Source organism: Apaloderma vittatum, unplaced genomic scaffold (assembly GCF_000703405.1).
Source record: "Apaloderma vittatum isolate BGI_N311 unplaced genomic scaffold, ASM70340v1 scaffold9465, whole genome shotgun sequence".
Lineage (NCBI taxonomy): Eukaryota > Metazoa > Chordata > Aves > Trogoniformes > Trogonidae > Apaloderma > Apaloderma vittatum.
In genome coordinates this window covers 13,093-27,448 of record NW_009715482.1, presented here as the reverse complement: position 1 = coordinate 27,448, position 14,356 = coordinate 13,093, and positions in this window count along the sequence as shown.

The following is a 14,356-nucleotide window of genomic DNA, read 5'->3' as shown; positions in this document are numbered from 1 at the left end:
CCCTACATATTGCACAAAAAGGTTCATAATAATTGCAGTATTTTAATAAGATATTCATATAGCAAGACATGAAGAAAATACGGTATTTAATAACCTCTGGAGTATTTTAAAACATGTCTTAGGGCCTTAATGTGCCTAGTAATATACTATTTAAAACCATAATTTTATCCCTTCACAATATACAGTCATTCTTCCTCGCCATTTACCCAGCTAATGAATGCCAGCAATTAGTAAAATGTAATCCCATTGCACAATCATTTTAATGCTTTTAGCACTCAGAAAAGTAAACACCAAATTAATACTGCTCAAGCCATATCAGATCCTAGTTGGAAGCAAGCAATTATAGTTCAGCTCCTCAGGTGTAATTAAATGATTGGAATGATTTAGTTCCATAAATGCAAGTTAATTCATAAGCAAGCAACAAATATACTGGGAGTAATTACAAGAAACATTGATAGTCTAAGCAGGGCATGTGCCTTCAGGTACCTGCTGTAGGAAAATGCTGCCCTCTCCTGGAAACAATGGACTATGGCACAGGAATAATTGGCGAGAGAAGTCAAGAGGCTCATTTTACAGCCAGTCTTCAGAGGTGAAATATGTTCTGCTAATTAGCAGGAATTTTCTGGCTTACATATACAGAAAATAAAAACATTGTTGATATCGGATTAAGGCTACCTATCGATCAAAGTCAAACACAAAGACCTCTTGGGGCTCCCTAGGGTTTTTCCTGTACACTTTCCCTGTTACAAATAGAAATGTTAGCAAACAGAACAACAAAATATTCCACATCCGACAACGTAAATTGGCTGTAAAACGCTGCAATAAGTATCTAAATTATTCACACTTATCTGTCATTCAAGATGTACCTTTACAGTAGGTAATTCAAATATAAGTTTTTGGTTGGAGAAGCTGGCCATTAAGGTTTTCCCAGGAGGAACCATCAGAAAGATTAAATACAATCATTTTAAGGCTTTTCTTTACTTTCATTTGAAGACAATCTGTTAATAATTGAACTGTCCAATAATCAAAAGAAACTAAAGTGGGAGATTCTGATAAAGTATATTGGTACACCAAGACAAAACTGAAAATATAAAATGACACTGTAACACCAAATTCTAGAGTTACCTATCCTTGTTTGCTATCTATTTATTCAACCTGTGTTAGTGTTAAGACTACTACTTGAACATCATGCAAAGAAAGTCAAAAAAAATAAATAAATACTCCTTATCTGTTGAATATGCAATAGCCACGTAAAACTCACACTAAATATTTTAGTACAAAACCATCTACAAATATGAATATAAATTAACTGGTATCTTTCTACTAATGAAAGAAATCCCAGATCTATCTATTTTGCCCTCTACAGAAATAACAAATGCTTCCCAGCACTGCACACAGCAGCATGGGGGAAAGCCACACGCTCTGGTCAGTACAGGCCTGTTCTCCACACAGAGAAACTGACTCTGAGAACACTCAATTCAAAAGAACCTGATCACTGTAAAAGCCTGAAATCTGTCTTTACCAACAACACCTTGGCATCAAAACACTTCTTTGTTCCAGATCTTGGAACCCAAGCTGTACACAAATACCTTCCCTGTTACTTTATCTACTCTGGAAATGAAATAAATTATTTTAGGAAGCTGTATTATTAAAAGTTTAAAATGTACAGCACATTTGCTTTGCCCTTTGATGTCACGGTCCTATTTTTCTATTCAAATCTTGTACACTGTAAGTTAATTGCTTTTGGAAACTACTTATTATTCATGTAAAAATTAATGTGCCAATGTGTTTAAATCCTTTTAAATGACCATTCATGCATCTTTCTTCTTTAAGTACCAATGAAATCTGTCAAAGATATCAATGCAAGATGGTCTTAGAGAAAGTTCTAATATAGATTTTTTCTGCTAACATAAGATTTTCATTTTCGTCAACTTTACTTAAATTCCATTAATTTTTTAAGCTGCTTTTAATAAATTCACAAGTAAAAAATTTTAGGCTCCGTAGTCTATCATTTGTGTTCCAGCTGACTTTATGAATATTAATAACAGTGTTATCCTGATTAAATAGGCTTCATATAAAATCCCTGTGAATCCTATAGCTCAGACATCTCATTTTTCCAACTCTTTATGAATTTGGATTCAGACATTAAACTGGAAAAAACCTTAAAAAACACATTCAATCGTACATTCGTGTACTCTTAAGCAAAAAATTAGATGTTCTTATGACTCAAATAATTAAAATTGATAGAACCACATATTGCGATTTCAGGCTTTCTGTAAACACGCAACATATTTTAACTCTAATGAAAACGTCAACACCTCACAGAACAAAGGATTAAGAATCTATTACAAAATTATAATAATATCTGTCCTTATCCTTACCTTAAACAGCAGATGACATGATCTTAACTCTTCATATAGAGAGTGCTGATTTGCAAAAGTGTTTCCCAAAGAGAAAGAAATTAGTGTATGCTTAATTACGTAAGTATACACATGAAATACATGAAACTTCTAGTTTAGCATAGGTGAAAACAGCATTAACTTCTAATTTGTTTCTTATTGTGCAAAAATAACTTTTTTCTAAAGGATGTCAAATTGAAGCATACAGGAAATTTTAACATTATCCTACAAGACTCACATAGTCAAAGTTTCAAACTGTCAACTTCTTTCCATGCTTATATATTTAAATTATTTACATATGTGATAGATAAAGACTGAAAACTACACTTACTGCTCAGCCTTCACTTTTTTTTTTAAGTGCTAACTAAAATAACTACTTCGTCATTCACTCAGGGATACATTCTGCAATCACAGCCATCAAAACATTTTGCTTTCCAGTACTCTGAAATATAAATGCATTTTAGGATAAACAAACCCTCAAAACAAAATAATACGATATTAGAAAGGATGCTGTAATTACTCATCAACAGACTTACTAGGAATTAAACAAATACAAGATGTATATAAAAGTAACACACATCTGCAAGGTAGAAATCATACATGCTTAACTTGCGAACAGCTTGTATTACAGCTGTGCCAGTATTTCCACTTTCTAAGGAAAAAATCCCCCAGAGTGTCATACAAGGGAGCACCTCACAACTTTCAACCATCCCAACAGCGATGCTGACCCAGCGTATTCGGGTTAGTGAGAGCCTGCTGTAGCTGCCAATGCCATCCCTCCTTGGGCAGGAGACTGGGAAATCCATGTTCTATGCTGGAGTTCAGGTACTGACTCCCCCTCCCTGGGAACCTAAAGGCTGTTGAGACCCTTCCACACAGAGCCCCAAGGACTGCAGATCCCTGTTCCTTGGTGTTGCCTTGACAGGTTTTGAAAACAACTACTGAATCCCGGCCCTAGCTGCTGCGACAGGAAGCATATGCTTGCTGGTGTCCACTGAATTCACAGCTTCTTCACAAAAAGTCCTCAGGTCTTGGGAGAGTTTTTCCACGAGGAGGGCTAATCTACCTGGCCTGCCTCTGGTGGAGCACAAGATCAGTTCCCACCCCGCTGGGAAGGGCACTCAGCCAGTCTTTATCCCCCTTAATGATGCAGGTGACAGGTGCCGCTGACAGTGCGGGGATAGAGCTATGTAAGGGAGAGAACACCATGTACTTTATGGATAGGGAAATAAAGAACAAATTTTAGTATTATTTTCCTAAGATTAATTAGATTACCAGGAGCTCCTAAAATATCCTGAAACGTTTTGCCTCAGGGCAAGCTAAACTAAAAAACTTAATTTAGGAGACTACATTACATAAAACCCAGTTACCATCCAAAAGCATTTCCCTAGGGAACAAAACAGTTTTCTTAGCCCAGGTGGATGTCACATTGATGCAATGATACACTCCACAAAAGAGTCACATTTCCTTTCTACCATAAGAAACTTTACGGCAAACCAAAAATTTAAGACAACTCAAAATAAGTTAAGATTAGCTTTGGACAGTTATAAAAACACTAGTCAAAGAATAGCTGAAATAGCCCCTTCACATATCTGTCAAACACAAAATAACACCCATCCGCTAGATACTTGAAAGCTGTGAAATGAAACATACTTTGATATTTGATTATAGAGATACTTATTTTTACTGTATTCTGTTACTTCTTTATGTTTTAAATGCAAGCAGTTAATGCATAATATTCTTTTTAAAAGAACACAGAACAAAGGCAAGTGGATTAACCTCCTAAATGGATGAACGGAACATGAGTAGTACTTCACATCTAGAACTCCAGCACTGCTGGTTTAGAGAAGTGGTTTATAGAAGTAACTGCATTATCTAGAAGCTTAACAAAAACACTTTCCCAGTGGGCAGTCATGTAATAAACTCTGTCTACTGATTTTTGGTCCAAAAGGAGACATTTGCAGTTGGTTCCAACTGACCTGCACAAATCAGAAAAGACACATAGAACAAAGGTTCAGGTATTATGACTGTGTTGCTGCAGCAGGTTCTTCACATTCTCATTAGAGAATCTGCATCTGATGCTTTTAATGATGGCATACACTGAAGTCAAAGAGCACTCATCTTCTATGTCATGTATCTGACAAAGGCAAGCAAGAAGGCATAAAAATGCAGTTTCAGCTGGTGTACCAATCTTTATATCTATTCATGAATTAAATTTAATTAGCAAAAGGACATGTGTATTTTTTATTTCTCCTCCCTAATTTCTGCTATTAGTTCAGTGTCTTCAAGGTTCATTTTTGTCTGTATGCATACCAGGAAGTATTTTATGCGCATATTAGATCACAGACAGCACCGTATCTCTTCTCCCATTTTTTATATTCTCTCTCCATCATTAACAACCAAAATAACAACCTTAGTTTCCATTTTATTTATTAAACCATCTTCAGCCTTCTCTGTTCTACTCTTTCACAGTTTTTACTGTCGTTTGTCCTCCCTTTTTTTCTTTTCCCTTAGTTTTGTCTTCTCTTTGACAACATATGTCTTTTCCTTCTCCACCTGCCTGCCAGCTTTTTGAAATGTAACAAAAACTGCAGAAGATCATCTCAAAGACTGTGTCTCCTTTCCCAGTTTTTCTCTTGTTGTGCATTCTGTGAAGCAGCTTTTTCCTGTGACACCTCCATTAACATTATTTTCCCTCTAATAACAAAACCAGACATGCTTTGGTCAAGTGTGAAACAGCCAATTCACTTAGCCATGCTTCAGCTTTGTTGTAAACATTTCATTGGTCTTGTAACTCAATTATTACATACTCTGTGGGCAGCTAGATCTCAATTTCTAAAGTTTACACCAGCTTGTGATTTCCATAGCCTTTAAGAATAAGGATAAACACACATATTTTAAAGTAGCTGTTGTCTTATCTCGAGCCAAAAGAATATTTAGTGGAATCAGCACTACCTGGTGGTGAGGGCTACCTGCATGTTACGCTCTGTTGCAGGATCTAAGGGAAGTGGTTAATCTCCTCTATTTGGCACTTGTGAGGCCACATCTGAGGTAGTGTATCCAGTCTGACCCTCATAGATATCCTGAAGCAAGTCCAGCAAAGACCCATCAAGATGACTAGGGTTCTGCAGCACGACTTACAAGGAATTTGAAAGAATTGAATTAGTTGATTTTAAGGAGATATGGCTAAAGATGGATTTTGCTGGGTTTTAGCTACCTTGTGAGCAAATACAGAGAAGACAGAGATTCCTCTCTTGGAGACAAGCTGTAACACAGAAAATTGAGAGTTATGGGTAAAAATATTTCACAGTGAGGAAGGTCATGCTGCATGACTGGATTATGTGGCATTAGGACAGATGTCAGATGCTGGTTTGCACACCACCCTTCAGTAAACCAAAACTGGGCCACTGATACAGATATTTCACCTGCCTTTCTTAAAGCACTTGCCTCAGGTCCCACAAAATTCACCCCCCTCCCAAACGTAAGAAAAAGTTACTGTAACTAAAGAACTTCAAAGCTATCTATGGAAATGCTTCAAGAAACATTTGAGTCTACAGTAGTTACCATTTGCAAAACATCTTTAAATTTCCAAATTATAATTTCTTTTTAGCATCGATTTTACCATAAAAGTAGTCACAGAACATTATATGCTCATAAAAATGAGAAGTGGTAATTTAGTATTAGATTCCTAAACCACTAGTATAAGTAATAGCATTAAGCAGAAATTCTATTTCTCCTGCCAAAAGCATTCCAGTTTAATTGTTCAGCTGCCTTCACAAAAAGAAGGAAGATTGAACAGGGACTTCGCAAAGAAAATGAGGCAACAAACCACAACGAAGTACAGAAACTCAGTTAGTCCAGCCAACTCACATTTCTCAAAGTACCTTCAAATAGTGCCATTCTTCCTGACAGCAAACGCACTAAAAATAAAAAGCATAAAGGCGACAAAGAGTGTGGATATTGGAGCCTGACCAAGAATGATCATGAGCACTGAACATGCAGAGGCCTGTCAGAAACGTGCCAACCTTTCAAGATTCAGTCCTGTGCACGAGGACTCAAGAGGGGTCCATCGGTCTCTGGCAGGGAAACAGAGCTGCGCTGGTTACCTATCTGTCAGACTGTTTTGAACTGCACAAAAAAACAAATGCACCTCCCTTGCTGCTGTAAACCAACACAGCCAGTGCACTGGTTCTATCCTAAATTATTGACCCACTCAAATTTAACAGCGTACACTTCAGCTGCTGAAGAGAATCACGTCCCCGAATATTTCACAAGCAAAAAAGAGCAGATAAAAAACACGACTCCAGATCAGCCAGATTTGTTCTTTCTAAGAGAATTAACTAAACTGTCATTTTCTTAGGTGACTCTGAAGAGAATGCTATCCTTTAACTAAAAGCACAATAGCTCCCTAGACTATGCTTGCACAGCAGTAAGAGCACTGGAACATACAGTGTTGCTCAGGTGTTAACACCGACATAGATTTTGACTCAATAATTAACATACAGTCTCTCCCCAAATTTTTTTTTTTTTTTTTTTTTTTTTTTTTACATCTAGCAACCAGATGTTCCTTCATTGACCAAGTAGTAACTTCATCCTTGTAAGTGAGAAGTGGAGAGAGTTACAAAGAACAGCAAAGCAGCCGGCGACAGGTCTAAAGCACAAGTCTTATGAGAAGCAGCTGAGGGAACTGGGGTTGTTCAGTCTGGAGAAAAGGAGGCTGACAGGAGACCTTATCGTTCTCTTTAACTACCTGAAACGTGGCTGTAGTGAGGTGCGTATCAGTCTCCTCTCCCAAGTAACAAGTAATAGGATAAGAGGAAGTGGTCTCGAGTTGCACCAGGGGAGAGTTAGACTGGATATTAGGAAAAATTTCTTCCCTGGAAGGGTTATCAAGCATTGGAACAGGCTGCCCAGGGAAGTGGTTGAGTCACAATCTCTGGAGGTATTTAAAAGATGTGTAGATGTGGCACTTAAGGACATGGTTCAGTGGTGGACTTGTTAATGGTTGCACTCGATCTTAAAGAAATTTTTCCAACTTAAACAATTCTATGATTCCATGTTTGTTACACTCTAACAACAACATTTCAGAGTGTTTTCAGCACCTATGCATTGGCCGTGTGCTTTACAAGATGCTTAACATGCATGATACAGAACACGCCCTATATTTTCATGATTAGCAGGCCAGTGTTTCTAGAAATTTAATACAGACACTTCACTGAAATTCATTCCAATATCGAAGAAACCTGAGGGCCAGCACAATTTAAAATAATAAGCTACACATCCAGAAAAGGTCTTGGACCATCAGAGAAGAACGAGATATTTTGAAGTTGGCCAGAACTGAATGAGATCTAGAGACAAGTCAGTGAAATTAACTCTGTTGAGAACGTCTAGAATTTAAATGGAAGTTAAAAAATCTAAGAGGCTAAATTTAAAAACATACAGCATCATGGAGAGGCATTAGCCAAGTTAAAGAAGTTTAGATCATCAGTCACGCTATCACAGACATTTCTGACTGTGGATCAATCTCCTTTCAAGTTTAAGAAAGTAACGCGAAACATGACCACATATCAGCTTCTTAAACTGCTGCAGTATTTTTGTGTACATAAGGGAAAACAATATATTTATCTTTTAACCTTAGTTTGGAAAACACCCAAAACCTTCTCTCACCTGAAACTTACCAAAAAAAAAGTCATCTTCACCCAGTAGGAAGGAAAGTCTACTGTGAAAAAAAAATAAAATCTCCATCTAAAATGTCAAAGTTACAAATAGTGAAAAACACAAAGAAAAAAGGATCTTACAAAGAGAAGTGCAGGACAACTTATGAAAGCTCTGTCATTTCTATTCTTGTTCAACCAATGAAATAGTCCAGCTTTTATTGAAATATGCATTTGAACAAACAAATCATTCTCATTCCTGAATCTTGTCATCTTTTATAATCATAAACAACACAGGGAATAAAGAAGCTGGACAGACTTCTCTTTACTGGGTCATCATTTTAAACCTTTAGTAAGCACATTATTCAGCCAAAATCATGAAAGGAATTTACAGTGAAAAAGCCTTAAAGAATTTCTCCAAGAACAGAAACTACAAAGAGGTTCATATAAGTTAAGGGTTACACAACTGACAGAAGAAGTTCTTATTAAGGGTTCTGAGCCTTAAAATCAGATTTTTTTCCACACAGACAAATATGGGGAAAAAAAAAAAAATCTTGAAAAATTCAAGACCTAGGTTTATCTAGCCAGATTCAGAAAGATTATTCTCTTCAGTTTTTTATAAAAAGAAACTGATGGATGTTCTCTTCCATCTTTCAACCTCATAATAAATTATATCTTGCATTCATTATTCCCTGATTCATCAAGTTACGTTAATGTTTTCATTGCCAAAATGCTTGACACCACAGGTGAAATAAGAAATTATGTGAGGCTGCAGAGAGCTGAGACAGCAGCTGAATCTTGGCCCCACACCAGTTCCTCCTGGGTGGAGCAGAGGAGCTCTAAATCCATTTACTAAGCAAAGGAGGAAAAAATCCTTCCGTACCGCTTCTGAAACTCAGGCTTATTTTGATGACTGCCTTCTCTTGCATATCACTGTCCTAAACAGTTTGAGGCTTGTTTGTTAGGTACTCTGGGCATTACTGCAAGTTGCACTGCCTGGCATCACTAAAAAATAAAATAAAACCCCCAAGACTTCATAGTTACAGAAGTAAAGATAAAACACAAGATTCAAAAAGGGAAAACCTAGCCAACAGTTCAAATACTCAGAACAACTCTGAAGAGATTCTCTGGCATTGTGACGCTGCAAGACTTGTTCCAGAGTTTTACCTCCCCTTTCATATAGGAAAAGCACCTGACAAAGTTTGGTATGTGCACTAGGGTGGCTTCTATGCCTAATCATAGCACTAGAAAAACTCCTAAATAGCTTCTGATTTCACAGTCAAGCTGGGAAGAAAGAAGGGAGAAAGTTTTCTGGAATGTTTCTTAAAACACATTATGAATGAAGATAACTTTGTTTTCATGTTGTGCTTTTGTGACTCCTTGCTGTCAAAGGCAAATATTAACATACTCAGACTTAAAAGTGAAAAATAGGCATAAAATTTCTGAATAAAGTTATGCTACTTTGCCATTGCTTTCAAAGTGGTCTTCAGTATTTTTTCTTTCACTTTCTTCAAGACTTTAAAGCCACAACATCTATTCAGTTATTTGTCTGTAAAAATTTGTGCCAGCAAGTCACAGCCCTCTTGTGTTTTCTTCTGATCTAAAGGAAGTATTTCACTGTACTTGGTTCTTCAGCTGGATTGTGCTTCTGCTGAGCAGAACGGTTTGGGGAAAGGGGTGTGGTGGTGGCAAGTTTTGCCATAACTCAGCTTATTACAGTACGTTGTTCCTGCCTGAAAAGAGTTGAGATTAATTTAGTCATCACTCTGAACCTCACTCAGGTGTAAGATTATTTCTGGTTTTATTAAAGATGCTCACTAAAATAAAGCTGAACCTAAGCAAAAGGTAGTAGTAGTAGTTCAGTACTTAACGGGTTTTCCACAGTGCTTTCAGGAGAGGTTAGGGGAAAAAAAAAAGGCACCACACCTACTCTCAGACATCAATTAATAGACACCTCTCTAAAAACCTGTTTCTCAAGACATTTGAGAAGTCCAGAGACCCTACAACTAGCAAACGCATGCTCCAATCACAATTTTTTTTGTCAGATGAGGTACAGTTTTGTTTCAAAACATTTTGTATAGATAATTTAGATATTAGATAATTAGATATTAGATAATTTAGATATTAGATAATTTTTATGTGTTTTTATAACTATTCTTTATAATCTGAATTAATCTCTATAGCAACTGGAACAATGTTTTGCTTTTATTTACAATACTACATCCCTGTATTAGTAAACAGTGACACTTTTACAAGGAATTACACAGGATTACAGTTGAAGAAAAAAAAGTGTTGCCGAGTTGTTTGTATTATATGTGGGAACTTTAAGGGCAGATGTACAGATAATTCTTAAATCTCCCTGATCTTTCAAATGGACTGAATGACTACCATGGGAAAGAAAATGTAATATGTAATATTAAATGGGTTCTCAAAGTATCTGTTTTGACTTTTTGTTTTTTCTCTTCTAACTTTCAAGATAAATTTGGAAGTGTAGATTACATCAAGTAGAAAACAAGCAACTGGAGAGGAACCTCAGTATGACAGCAGTATATGCTATTTTTAGTAAGTTTTTTCCTCATAAGTGCAAGATAGTGAATGTTTGCCAAAAGAATTTTACATTCAGGAGGGTTTTTGAAATATGAAAGACACTTTTAAACTATGAAGAGAATTCTAATTTTTGCCTAATATTTAGTAACCTTCAGATATTGTAATTCCACTTCAGATCCTGGAAAAACATTCTGGAGACAAATATTAGTCTATCACTGGATAGTGAAGAGGAGGAACAAAATTACATTTCAAGGGGAAACTGTTTTAATTAGAGTTACCTTGTACACCTGCACAGCAGTCACCTTCAGTACAGCATGAGGAGAACTGTTACACCCCACAACTGTGTTTATTCTTGCTACCATCAATTTCTGAGTCCATAGAGCAAGAAGCTGAAGTTTGCTCCCAGGAATATTTTTATTACTCTACATTTATGTTACCGTAGTGCAGAAAACTAACTTAAACATCCTTAACTGGTTGACTATACATCCCAGGATAACAGTCTCTTGATGCATCCATTGCATGCTAATCTGTAATATCTACGACAAAGGAATCCTTCGTGGGTGCTCTGTTCTTTTATACTGTCGGGGTGCCACGAACAAACTAGTGGACTGAGTCCACTTTTGCCTTTTCACAGTTGTACAGCATCAGAAACAGCCTCATCATGATTCTGAAAGAAATCCCATTGTATCAAAAACCCAACAAGTGAGTCTATTCTCACAGGAAGCTTCATTTCCATACCTGTCTTTCTGCAGCCTAATTGATCTTTGCCATTTGGAAAGAAAGTCTGACTGATCACAGGAGAGGCAGACCTGATCAACAGCCCAGCAAACGAAAGCTGCTGAGCTACTGCCTCTGAAGAACCTTACCAAGCGCTGCAACAGGTCTTTGTACCTGTTAAACCATTTGGCACACAAGACCTTAAAGCCTATTCAGTGATGCCAGATCAGTGCCCCAGGGCTGCTGAGTCACTGCTCATCGTCACTGCTCTCTGACGTAACTCGGGTAACAGGGGCAAATCACCCACACTGGTACTTTCACAGGAGCCCAGGAAACCTCGAGTCTGTAACAGGCAACAGATGTAGAACTCACTATTTTTGTACAATAAGGGCAGCTGATCGATACATGTTTTGGAACCCAACACTTCTGAAAAAGTCTAGCTTGACAAAATACCCGTCAGGACTAGTAACATTTTTTGTGAAGTGGATGCCGTGTCAAGAAGTCTACTTATCATCCTAGGACTCAAAAGCTCCAATACACTACATATGGAAAAACCTGTCACTGAATGTTACAGCTTATTTATTAAAAATGTGTGTAAGATGAGTGGCAGTCATTTCAGCTAGCTACCTGCACGTTTCAAATTTCAGCTTGCACTTCAGTAACTTAGGTTGTCTCTTTCTTTAAGTTCAGACTGATACTGACAGCTGAGGTACCTCAGATAGAGCCACCTCCTTACAGGATAAAATCATGAACAGCATAAGTTCTCTGCAGGGACCTAGAACCCATTTTATTGTCTGCCAATCTGAAAAAAACAGTTAAAATTTCCTTCTCTCGAAGACATACCATTGATTTGATTCTGGGCAAAAGAAGCCTTCCTGACAGATGCTGCTGATAGGAAGTAGTTTATTACAGAAATGTACGGTTCCATCATGGGCTCCATCACGTACATAGCATCGGGATCTCCAGCACACACGAGGCCATTCAGATGGGGCCAATCTATTTCTCACTGTTACTGCAGCAACAGCTCCATTCTCGACCACAGCCCTCAGGCAAGTTTTGCATTAATCTCTTCTTGACAAAGACATGTTTATTTGCCTAGAGGTAATATATGGGAGGATCCTGAGAGCATTAATACCTATTCATTCCTTTGAAAATCAAAAATGCTCAAAGTTCTAACATTACAACCTAAGTAAAGAAAGTACAGCAGAAAAGACAGTGCTTATTGGTTTAATTTTATCACTTGGTATATTCTGTAGCAGTAATACGTTTTGCAAGTGAAGGGGTTTCCATTTGCTGACCTTGGCATTCATCAGGACCATACTGTGATTTATATTGAGAATTCCAAGCCTTTATCTGATCTTATAAATAAATGTAAAATACATAAAACAATTATCCTAGTGTAAAATTGAATTTTATCTCTCTGTAACCAGCTTTTGTCTATGCTACATATTTCTATGTTTGAATACAATTCAAAATTAATAATACATATAATTTATTTTCTGACTTTTCATTATCCTGACATTTTAACAATCCTTTTTTTATATACTCAGGCTTTAATTTTATCTAGGGCTTCAACCCCCCAGTTCCTTTTTAGATGTACGATGTGTCTTTCAAAATATCTGTTCAAGGAATAAGCCTGCTAAAAGAACATATTGGCCATTTAGCAGACCAAAAACCAGTATAAAGAAATAACAGGATTTTACAACAAAGAAATACACTAGATTAACAGAGAAAATATAGTATCGCATGTGAATTGACAGAAAATCACATACTAGAAGAACAAGTGAAAAATTAGAAGTAGAAAGTAAAGTTCTGAAGTTGATGGTTCTGGAAAACAATTAACAGATTATTTTTATTCCTTTTTTGATAGCTGAAAAAGATAACTAAGAAAGTCTTTTTCTTATTAAAGAAAAAAAATCACAACTTTACATTGAATGTCATAACATTAGCAGTTTAATATAGCAATTAGTTTAACCTGGCCATGAGCTTTTCAGTGGTTGATGAAAAAAAAAAAAAATCACTTCATCGAGCAATTTTTTGGGCTTAAATATAAATTACACAAATGCATCAACCTAACAGTTCACTTTCTTTTCTTAATGCAATCGATTAACGTCACTTCAGCTAACCATCCCAGACATTCTACTGCCTCAGACATATGTATGCCAACTTCAAAGAAAGTCAACTGTGTCAAGTTCTCCCCACCAGAAAGGCTCGAGTATATTTTATATGCAAGTACTACAGTTTACACAGGAATTTTCTTTTAAGGAAAGCAAAAGGCTGTGAATTAGAGAAGGTCAGGGAGATCAAAACAAATAAATAAGATTATTTTTAAAAAGAAAAAGAAAAAAGACACAAGGAAAACTTTCTTTTCTCCAAGTGCAATAAAAGCAAAGGAGTCACATATAGCCACTCTACTTGTACACAAACACGTATGGTAAAGCACGAAAACACAGCCATGAGAGACTTTGATGACTAAATAGGAAGAATTACACTGCTAATCGGGCTGACAGCAGAATTGCCACTTTCCATACAGGGCGAGCAGAAGATCAGGACCACGGCTGCTCTGCACAAGGCCAGACTGGCCACAGCAGTGCCGCACGTGCCCTGGCAGTGGAATTCCTTCACGTCTGCAGCAAACGAAGCTGCTCACTTGGCCTTTGGGACGAGAGGAGGAATGTCTTAACCATGGTGGTCTAGACTGCTGGAGTGAAAACAACACACCCCAAAACGTGTGGCCCTTGGTCTGAAGTGGCTGTGGTCAGGATGAGGCATGTTTAGGAAACAGTGCCTCAAATACCTCGTGATAAACGCATGTAGAAAAAATAACACAACAGAACATGGTAGTTAACTGAATAAAAGGTTAAAGAAAATAAACAATATTTTTGCAGCTTAGCATTTATTTGTGAACTGCTAGTGCAACTCTATGCTTGACAGAAAAGCTATGTGGCTTTTGGTAGCTTGACAAGACAATCTACAAGCCTGAATGAATTGTTCAGCTTAAGGAATTAGAATAAATCTGATGACTGATGTGCTACTGAA